Below are 11,618 nucleotides of genomic sequence, written 5' to 3' on the forward strand. Positions count from 1 at the left end.
CTGATGGCTAAGGATGTTGAATATGTCTTTAGGTGCTTTGGTCAATTTAATATTCCTCAGTTGAGAATGTTTTGTTTATCTCTGTCCTTCATTTTAATGGAGTTATTTGGTTCTCTGGAGTCTAATTTTTTGTGTTCTTTGTATATTTTGGATATTAGCCCTCTATCTGTTGTGGGATTGGTAAAGATCTTTTCCCAATCTGTTGGTTGCTGTTTTGTCATAATGACGGTGTCTTTTGCCTTAAAGAAGCTTTGCAGTTTTCTGAGGTCCCATTTGTCTATTCTTGATCTTAGAGAATATGCCATTGGTGTTTTCTTCAGGAAATTTTCCCAAAGTCTATGTGTTCAAGACTCATCCCCACTCTTTCTTCTATTAATTTGAGTGTATCTGGTTTGATTTGGAGGTCCTTTATCCACTTGGACCGAAGCTTTGTACATGATGATAAGAATGGATTGATTCGCAGTCTTCTACATGCACACCTCCAGTTGAAGCAACACCATTTGTTGAAAATGTTATCTTTCTTCAACTGGATGGTTTTAGCTCCTTTGTCATATATCAAGTGACCATAGGTGTGTGGGTTCATTTCTGGGTCTTCAATTCTGTTCCACTGACCTATCTGCCTGTTTCTGTACCAACACCTTACATTTTTTATAACTATTGCTCTGTAATACGGCCTGTAGTTAGGGATGGCCATTTTTACTATATTAATCCTGCCAATCCATGAGAAAAACAGTCTTGCAATTCCACTTCATACCAGCCAGAACACAAAAGCAAAAGCTCAAGTGACAACAGATGCTGACAAGGATGTGGAGAAAGAGTAACACTCTGTTACTGTTGGTGTACACCACTCTGGAGATCAGTCTGGAAGTTCCTCAGAAAATTGGACATTACACTACCTGAGGACTCAGCTGTACCTCTCCTGGGCATAAAACCAAGAGATACTCCAAAATACAACAAAGACACATGCTCCACTATGTTCATCATATCCTTATTTATAATAACCAGAAGCTGGAAAGAACCTAGATGCCCTTCAACAGAGGAATGAATTAAAAAAAAAGTGGTACATCTACACAATGGAGTAATATTCAGTTTTCAAAAATAACGACTTCATGAAATTCATAGGCAAATGGAATGGACTAGAAAATATCATCCTAGTGAGGTAACCCAATCACAGGATGCACTCATTGATAAGTGGATATTAGACCAAAAGCTCTAATTACCCAAGGTGAAATCGACAGACCACAGGAAGCTCAAGAAGAAGGATGACCAAAATGCGGATGCTCCCACTCCTTCTTGACAGGGGAAGTATTGAAAGAGCTGAAGGGCCTTGCAATCCCATAATAACAACAATGCCAACCAACCAGAGCCTACAGGGACTAAACTGTTGGGAGTGATGCCATTAAAACCTTCCATTATTAATGTTATTATTATGATTAGAGTTATGTATGACTGGGTTCATGGAAAATCCCCAGCCAGCTGCAGAACACTATACATCCTGGTGGTCAGGATGAATAATGATATGATAAATTTCTGACCTTGCTGAGAAATACATCTTATGTCAAGTTACCCAATGTGATTACCTGTAACCTTTCTGAAAAACCAACATCCTGTTGTCATCAGCTGATCACACTAATACTGTGTCCTTGGCCTGCATAAATATTTCCCACTTGCCCCCTCTCTCTCTGTTACCCCTGTTATGGTATAAATTCAGCCTTGGGAAAAAATAAATTTGTTGCCTTGATCAGACTCTTGTCTTGGCGTCCTTTTTGTGTCTCTTGTTCCCCATTCTCTTCCAAGTACACTCAGCACCCTCGTTGATACTAAACCACCGCTGAAAGACTATACATGGACTGACCCAGGGATCCAACTGCATATGTAGCAGAGAATAGCCTTGTTGCGGAACCAGTGGAAGGGAAAGCCCTTGGTCCTGCCATGGTTGGACCCCCAGTGCAGTGGAATGTCGGGAGGGGGTAGTAATGGAGGTAGATGGGGGAAACACCTATATGGGGGATAGAATGGCGATGTGGGCTTATGGACAGGGAACTGGGAAAGGGAATAATATTTGAAATGTAAGTAAAGAAATATATCTAACAAAAAAAAAAAAAAGAAAATCCTGTCTTTGTTCTATGGGATGGTTTTGGCTCCTTTTTCAAAGATCAAGGGACCAAAGTTGTTTGGGTTCATTTCTGGGTTTTAAATTCTATTCCATTGATCTACCTGCCTGTCTCTGTACCAATACCAAGCAGTTTTTATCGGTGATATAGATTGAGGTCAAGGATGATGACTCCCCCAGAAGTTCTTTTATTGTTAAGAATAGGTTTTTCTATCCTGGATTTATTTTTATACCAAATAAATTTGCAGATTGTTCTTTCTAACTCTATAAAGAATTGACTTGGAATTTTGATGGGTATTGCAGTGAATCTATGTAGATTGCTCCGGGCGAGATGGTCACTTTTACAATATTAAACCTGCTAACCTATAAGCCTGGAAGATCTCTCCATCTTCTGAGATCTTCTTCAATTTCTTATTCAGAGAAATGAAATTCTTGTCATACAGATCTTTTACTTGCTTGGTTAGCATCACACCAAGTTATTTTATATTATTTGGGACTATTGTGAAAGGTGTCATTTCCCTAATTTCTCTCTCAGCCTGTCTATCCCTGGAGTAGAGGAAGTGTACTGATTTTCTAGAGTTAATTTTATATCCAGCCACTTTGCTGAAGTTGTTTATCAGGCTTAGTAGATATCTCATGGAACTTTTGGGGTCATTTAAATATACTATAATATCATCGGCAAATATTGATATTTTGATTTTTTCCTATCCAACTTGTATTATTTGACCTCCTTTTGTTTTCTGATTGTTATGGCTAGAACTTTGAATACTATATTGAATAAGTGGCAAGAGAGTGGACAGCCTTGACTAGCCTTGATTTTTGTAGGATTCCTTCAAATTTCTCTTCATTTAATTTGATGTTAGCTACGAGTTTGATAAATATTTCATTTATTATGTTTAGGTATGGCCTTTGAATTCCTGATCTTTCCAAGCCTTTAACATGAAGGGTGTTGAATTTTGTCAAATGCATTCTCAGCATCTAATGAGAAGTTCATGGTTTTTTTTCTTTGAATTTGTTTACATAGTGGATTATATTGATGGATTTCAATCTATTGAACCATTCCTTCTTCCCTGGGATTTATCCTATTGATCATGATGGAAGATCATTTTTATGTATTCTGGTTTTCAGTTTGTAAGGATTTTATTCAATATTTGTACATACATATTCATTTTTTGACCCAGTTGGTAAGATATAATTGCCCACTTAAACATAAAATGCCCGGTACTATCCATCCCTTAGGAACATTGATAACCTGTAAATACACAGAGCAGAATCTTAACATCACCTGCCATCTTGTCCTGCCACGGCTTCTCTCCCTCTCTCTCTCCTGTCTCTCTCTCTCTCTCTCCCTTAGTTTCCTTCTGGGTGCATACATATTCATAAGTGAAACTGATCTGATGTTCTTTATCTTTGTTGGGTGTTTGTGTGGTTTAGGTGTATGCTATAATTGCTGCTTCATAGAAAGAATTGGGGAGTGTTCCTTTTGTTTCTATTTTGTGGAATAGTTTGAACAGTATTGATATTAGGTCTTCTAAGAAGGTCTGTTAGAATTCTTCAATAAACACATCTGGTCATGGGACTTTTTGATATTGTTGTTGGGAGACTTTTAATAACTGCTTCTAATTCTTTAGGAGTTATGGGACAGTTTAGATGTTTTATCTGATCCTGATTTAACTTTGGTACCCAGTAACTGTCTAGAAAATTGACCATTTCATCCTGATTTTAAGGTTTTGTAGAATATAGGCCTTTATCATAGGATCTGATGATTTTTTAAATTTCCTCAGATTCTGTTGTTATTTCTCTCTGTGCCTTCTGGATAGTCTGACTAAGGGTTTATCTATATTGTTGATTTTTCGATTCTTTGTATAGTTCTTCTTGTTTCTACTTGGCTGATTTCACCCCTGAGTTTGATTATTTACTGCCGAACACTCCTCCTGGGTGTATTTCCTTCTTTTTGTTCTAGGGCTTTAGGTGTGTTTTCAAGCTACTAATGTATGTTTTCCAAATTCCATGTGGAGATACTCAGAGCTATAAGGTTTCCTCTTAGCACTGCATTCACTATGTCCCACAAGTTTGGGTATGCTGTGCCTTCATTTTCAATAAACTCCAAAAAGGATTTAATTTCTTTTTTTATTTTTTCCTTGACCAAATTATCATTGGGTAGAGCATAGTTCAACTTCCATGTGTACATGGGCTTTGTGTCAATATTGTTGTTATTGAAGAAAAGACTTAGTCTGTAGTGATATGATAAGATGCATGGAACTATTTCAATCCTCCTGTATCTGTTGAAGCCTGTTTTCTGACGAATTATATGGTCATTTTTTGAGAAGGAAGCATGAGGTTCTGAGAAATATTCTTTTGTATATTCTTTTGTTTTAGGATGAAATGTTCTATAAATGTTTGTTAAGTCCATTAGGTTCACACATTCTGTTAGTTTCTCTATGTCTCCATTTAATTTCTAATTCCATGATCTTTCCATTGATGAGAGTGGGATATTGAAATCTCCTACTATTGTTGTTTGAGGAACAATATGTGTTTTAAGCTTTAGTATGGTTTCTTTCATGAATGTAGTTGCCCTTGCATGCGAAGCATACATGTTCATTTTAAAAGCTCCTCTTGGTGAATTTTTTTCTTTGATGACTATGAAGTGTCCTACAGAACTCAAAATAGATTACATCAGATAACAATTCCTCCTGTCACATAATACTCAAAACACCAAAGGCACAAAACAAATAAAGAATTTTAAAATCGGTAAGAGGAAAAGATCAAATAACATATAAAGGCAAACCTATCCAAATTACACCAGACTTATCACCAGAGACTATGAAAACCAGAAGATACCGGGCAGATGTCATACAGACCCTAAGAGAACACAAATGCCAGCCGAGACTACTATCCAGCAAAACTCTCAATTAACATAGATGAAGAAACCAAGATATTTCATGACAAAACCAAATTTACAATATAACTTTTTTTAAATCCAGCACTACAAAGAATAATAGATGGAAAACTTTAAGACAAGGAGGGAAACTCTACCCTAGATAAAGCAAGAGAGTAATCTCCTTGAAATGAAACCAAAAGAATAAAGAAACACAAACATAGATCCAACTCTAACAACAAAAATAACAGGAAGCAAAAATCATTATACCTTAATATCTCTTAACATCAATGGATTCAATTCCCCAATAAAAAGGCATAGACTAACCGACTGGATATGTAAAGAGATCTCAGCATTTTGGTACATACAGGAAACACAACTCAAAGACAAAGACAGACACTATCTCAGAGTAAAAGCCTGGAAAACAGCTCTCCAAGTCAATGGTTCAAAGAAACAATATGTAGTAGCCATTCTAATAACCATTAAAATCGACTTTTACCAAAAGTTATCAAAAAGGATAAAGAAGGACACTTCAGATTCATTAAAGGTAAAATCCACCAAGATGAACTCTCAGTCATAAATCTCTATGCTCCAAATACATTCATAAAAAAAAACCTTACGAAAGCTCAAAGCACACATTATGCATCACACAATAATAGTAGGAAATTTCAACATCCCACTCTTATCAAGGGACAGATCATGAAATTGGAAATTAAAGAGAGAAATAGAGAATCTAACAGGAGTTATGAACCAAATGGACTTAACAGACGCTTACAGAACATTCTTCCTAAAACAAAGGATATGCCTTCTTCTCTGCACCTCATGGTACTGTGTACAAAATTGACAATATAATTGGTCACAAAACAGGCCTCAACAATTACAAGAAGATAGAAATAATCCCATGCATCATATCAGATAACCACAGACTAAGTCTAGTCTTCAATAACAAAAGAAACGATAGTAAGCCCACATATCCATGGAAGTTGAACAATGTTCTACTCAATGATAATTTGGTCAAAGAAGAAATAAAGAGAGAAATTAAAGCTTTCTTAGAATTTAATGAAAATGAAGGGAAAAGTTTCCAAACTTATGGGACACAATGAAAGCAGTGCTAAGAGGTGGAAGCAAATACACCTAAGAGGAGCTGAAGGAAGAAAATAATCCATATCAGGGATGAAAACAACTGTGTAGAAACAGAAAGGAATCACCAAAACTAGGCACTGGTTCTTTGAGAAAAGCAATTAGATAAACCTTTAGCCAGACTAACCAGAGGGCACCGAGAATGTATTCAACTTAAGAAAATCAAAGAAATGGGAGAGATAACAACAGAACCTGAGGAAATTCAAAAAATAATCAGGTCCTATTACAGAAGCCTATATTAAACAAAACTGGATAATATGGAGGAACTGTACAATTTTCTAGAAAAATATGAGGTATCAAAATTAAATCAGGAACAGATAAACCATCTAAACAACCCCATAACTCCTAAAGAAATAGAAGCAGTTATTAAAAATCTCCCAACCAAAAAAAGCCCAGTTCCAAAAATGGTGTAGTGCAGAATTCTATCAGACCTTCATAGAAGACCTCATAACAATACTGTCCAAACTATTCTACAAAATAGAAACAGACAAAGCACTACCAAATTCCTTCTATGAAGCCCCAATTATGCTCACACCTAAACCACACAAAGCCCCAAATAAGAAAGAGAACTTCAGACCAATTTCGCTTATGATTATTGACCCAAAAATACTCAATAAAATTATCAAAAACTGAATCCCAGAACATATCAAAACAATTATCCACCATGATTAAATAGGCTTCATTTCAGGGATGCGGTGATGGTTCAATATACGTAAATCCATCGATGGCAATGAAGCTTATTTGATCATGGTAGATGATGGTTTTGATATATTCTTTATTTTGTTTGCAAATATTTTATTGATTATTTTTCTTTAACGTTTGTAAGAAAAATTCTTTGTGAAGTCTTTGTGTGGTTAAGGTACCAATGTGATTGTTCCCTCAAAGAATGAATTTAGCAAAGTTTCTTCTGTTTCTACTCTGTGCAATGCTTTGAGGAGTATTAGCAGTAACTCTTCTTTGAAAGACTCATAGAACTCTGGGCTAATACTATCCTTTGGCCGTTTTTTTTTTTTTTTTTTTTTTTTTTTTTTAGGTTTGGGAATCTTTTTAATGTCTGCTGCTATTTCCTTCTCAATCAACAGACTATTTAGTATTCCTTATCATGATTTAACCTTGGTAAGTAATGTATATCTAGAAAAATGTTCCTTTTATTTAGATTTTACAATGTTGTGAAGTACAGGCATTTGAAGTAAGACCTAATGATTCTTGAATTACCTCTATGTCTGTTATATCTCTCCTTTCATTTGATTATGGTGATTTGGGTACTGTCTCTCTGTGATGTAGTTTGTTTGGTTAAGGATTTGTCTTGTTGATTTTTCTCAAAAAGCAAGCTCTTGGTTTCTTTGGTTCTTTGAGTGGTTTTCTCTGTTTCTAATAGATTGATTTCAGCCATGTGTTTAATTATTTTCTGTGACCTACTCCACTTGAGTATGTTTGCTTCATTTAGTTCTAAAGTTTTCAGATGTAAATTTAAAATGTTAGTATGAGAATTCTCCAATTCTCCTATGAAAGCACTTAGTACTATGATCTTTTCTCGTAGCACTGCTTTCATATTGTCCCATGGTTTGGGTATGTTGTGTCTTCATTCTCATTGAATTCTAGAAAGCTTTCATCTCTTCTTTATTTTTTCCATGATTCTGTGATCACCGAGTAGAATATTATTTCGTTTCTAAGAGACTGTGGACTTTCTGTGGTTTCTGTTGTTGGAAGTCTAGCTTTAATTCATGGCAGTCTGATAAGATGAAATAATTAATTAAATTTTCTTGTGTCTATGGAGGCTTAGTTTGTGACCAAGTATATGGTCAATTCTCGAAAAGGTTCTGTGAGGTGCTGAGAATAAGGAATATTTTCTGTTTTAGGTAAAATGTTCTCTACATATCTGCTAGGTGCATTTCATTCATTATGTTGGTTAGTTTCATTACTTCTCTGCTTACTTTATGTCTTTATGACCTGTTACATGGTGAGATTTGAATGTCGAAATCTCCCACTATTAATGTGTTGTTCAATGTGCAAAGTAAACTTCAGTAATTTTTTTTTTACGAAAGTGTTTGCTCCTTCATTTGGATAATAGACATTCAGAATTGAGATGTCATCTTGGTGGATTTTTCTTCTGATAAGTATGAAATGTCACTCCCCATCTCTTTTGATTGTGAGTCTACTTTGTTAGATCTTAGAATGCCTACTTCTGCTGTTTCTTGTGTCTATTTACTTGGGAAACTCTTTTCATCCCTTTATTCTGAAGTAATTCCTATCTTTTTTTATTATTAACTTGAATATTTCTTATATACATTTCGAGTGTTATTCCCTTTCCCGGTTTCCGGGCAAACATCCCCCTCCCCCCTCCCCTTCCTTATGGGTGTTCCCCTCCCCACCCTCCCCCCATTGCCGCCCTCCCCCCAACAGTCTAGTTCACTGGGGGTTCAGTCTTAGCAGGACCCAGGGCTTCCCCTTCCACTGGTGTTCTTACTAGGATATTCATTGCTACCTATGAGGTTAGAGTCCAGGGTCATTCCATGTATAGTTTTTGGGTAGTGGCTTAGTCCCTGGAAGCTCTGATTGCTTGGCATTATTGTTCATATGGGGTCTAGAGCCCCTTCAAGCTCTTCCAGTTCTTTCTCTGATTCCTTCAATGGGGGTCCTATTCTCAGTTCAGTGGTTTGCTGCTGGCATTCGCCTCTGTATTTGCTGTATTCTGGCTGTGTCTCTCAGGAGTAATTCCTATCTTTATTTCTGAGTTGTATTTCTTATATGCAACAGAATGATGGATGTTATTTTCACATACATTCTGTCAGCCTGTGTTTCTTTATTAGGGAATTAAGTTGAAGGTGTTGAAAGATATTAATAACCAATGACTGTTAATTACAGTGCATTTGACGTTGATGTTGACGGTGTGTTTGTGTGTGTGTGTGTGTGTGTGTGCGCGCGCGCGCGGGCGCGCGCATGCGCACGTGCACATGCATGCATGTATGTGTACATACTTTCCTTCTTTTGTTTTTCCTGGTGTGAAATTAATTTTATTGTGTTTTCACTGTTGTAATTAACCATCTTTTACTTTTCTGTAGGAATGGATTGGTGGATGGATATTGTTTAAATTTCGTTTTGTCTTGGAATACATTGTTTTCTTCACTTATGGTGACTGATAGTTTTTACTGGATATAGTAGTCTAGGTTAGCATCTATGGTCTCTTAAAGACTGTATCACATCTGTCCAGGAACCTCTAGCTTTTACATACTGTTTTGAGAAGTCTGATGCAATTCTGATAATTCTGACTTTGTATGTCACTTTGCCCTTTTCACTTTCAGCTTTTAATTTTTCTTTGTTCTGTAGATTTTATGTTGCTGGACTTCCCAGCTCTATAAAGTTCATTTAAAAAACAGAAAACCGAGATTTATAATTATGAGTTACATGCCTAGACTGGTCAGATCTAGTACTATACTAGCTTATTCCCATTGTATAAGAAATCTTGCTACTTGAAGTTTCTCCCAGATACATGATTCTGGTCCATTGAGGGTTCTCTTCCTCTTCCTCTATCCTCTTTCCTTCCTTCACTAACTTTTCTCTTCTCACATGTGCCCCACTCCCAAGCCTCGAGTTCCACATTCTCCTCCACTATCCAATAACCAGCTCTAACTTTTTATTGGCCAACTACCTGACATTACCTGTGTATGTAACTGTGTGCTCAACAAGGTAACAAATCTTGAGGAACCAGTATTAACATTAGAATACAATCAGCTTTTGGACAAACCACCACATTTTCCATTTTTTTGCACAATTAAAATGGCTCTTTTCTTAGAATAACAAATAATACACAGCAGAAAACTATTTTTGAAACAATCATGAGAACTATTAAACATAAATTATACTTATAAGGTTTAGTCCAATATACTTGGCAATATAGATAAAATATTTCATCATCTATCCTAACTCAAAGAGCTTACTATTCTATACGAAATTTAATTTGTATTTAAACCATCCTTTTAGATGTAGAACAGCTTCAATGCAAAACAACTTAAGTTCAGTTGTGAGACTATAGCTAGTATTCAACTCTGTCAAACCTTTGACAAGAAATTAAATATTACCTGAATATGCAGGAAGCACAACGACACAGCTTCCAAAACTTAACAGGTGACAGAGACAGATGACTGCCCAAATAGTCCCCAATATTCCTTATAATTTTGAAGCATCTGTCTTCAGTCATCTTGCCCAAACATCTGAAAGACCTTAAGAGAATCTGGTATTATGAAAGACTAGCTTACTCTGTCTTGGCTGACCTTAGCAGTTGATGACCCTTCATCTGTTTGCATTTTGGACAGCAATGTGTCTACAGATGAAATTAGGGCGTTTCTTGCTTATAGGCTAGTCTGCCACAATTAAAGCAACTCCACATGGAGGTATTGAAGCTCAATACATTCTTTGAAGTGGAATGGGTGTAATGTCAGGAGCAGACATTTCTCATAGTCAAAAGATCTTTTAATAATGAAACAACATTGAGTGTCATATTCTATGGATCTCTGATGGCTTGAAGACCATCCATCTATGTATAACACAAGTGAATTGTTAAACATTAATTTTAAAAATTATTTTATATATGAATTACCCTGAAAACATTGTATTGTATCAGCAGCTGACTGAGATAGATGCAGATGGTAACAGACAACTATTGGTCTGAGATTGGGAACAACTATGGAAGAATTAGGTGAAAGGTTAAAGGGGATGGGAACCTCATAGGAAGAAAAACAGTATCAGCAAACCTGGACTCCTCAGAGCTCTTACAGACAAAGCTGCTGTGGAGAGCATACCATGACCTGGATGGCATCTAGGACTCTGAGAAGCAGAAGACACTTCCCTGCAGGGGAGCCATCATCAGAAATAATGAACTGGCTGCAGCAGGCCTGGATAGAGATATCTTAGAAGCCCATGGCAGCTCCTTTAAAAAAAAGTTGGTCTCATTTCTCCTGACATTTCTCTCAGCCCTGGATGATGGCTGTATAGATTTCATTTGTGTTTATCTGCTTTTGAATTGACCTTGCTGTGTTTGAATAATTTTTCCATTATATCTGACTTTCCTATATCTTTCTTCTGTTCTGGTGAATTATGTGAAACTAGATGTTCCTTAATGTAATGATTCTTAAACAATTAAAAATTGAGGCATATGGAAACAGCACAGTCATAATGTTCCAGGTGTTTGCTGTGTGCTCTCATTTTGGAAACAATGTTATTAACTGCACAATGGTAGTTCCAGATTAATTTTGACTTGCAATGAAAGTTGAAAGAAATCATGTTTAGTAATATCAGAAAATGAACAGAGCTATGTATTACTAGAGTCATACTGGGTTTATTACCAAAAAGTGAGGGAATTTACTGGAATTATGAAAAGGATTAGTATGAGAAATAAAGTCATGGGATAGAGGAAAAATGTAATAAGGGAACAGAAACATGAGTCACTTTAATTCAGAAAGGAAAAAGCAGTTGAAATTTTGAAATGAG

This window comes from Rattus rattus, chromosome 8 (genome assembly GCF_011064425.1).
Source record: "Rattus rattus isolate New Zealand chromosome 8, Rrattus_CSIRO_v1, whole genome shotgun sequence".
Classification (NCBI taxonomy): Eukaryota; Metazoa; Chordata; class Mammalia; order Rodentia; family Muridae; genus Rattus; species Rattus rattus.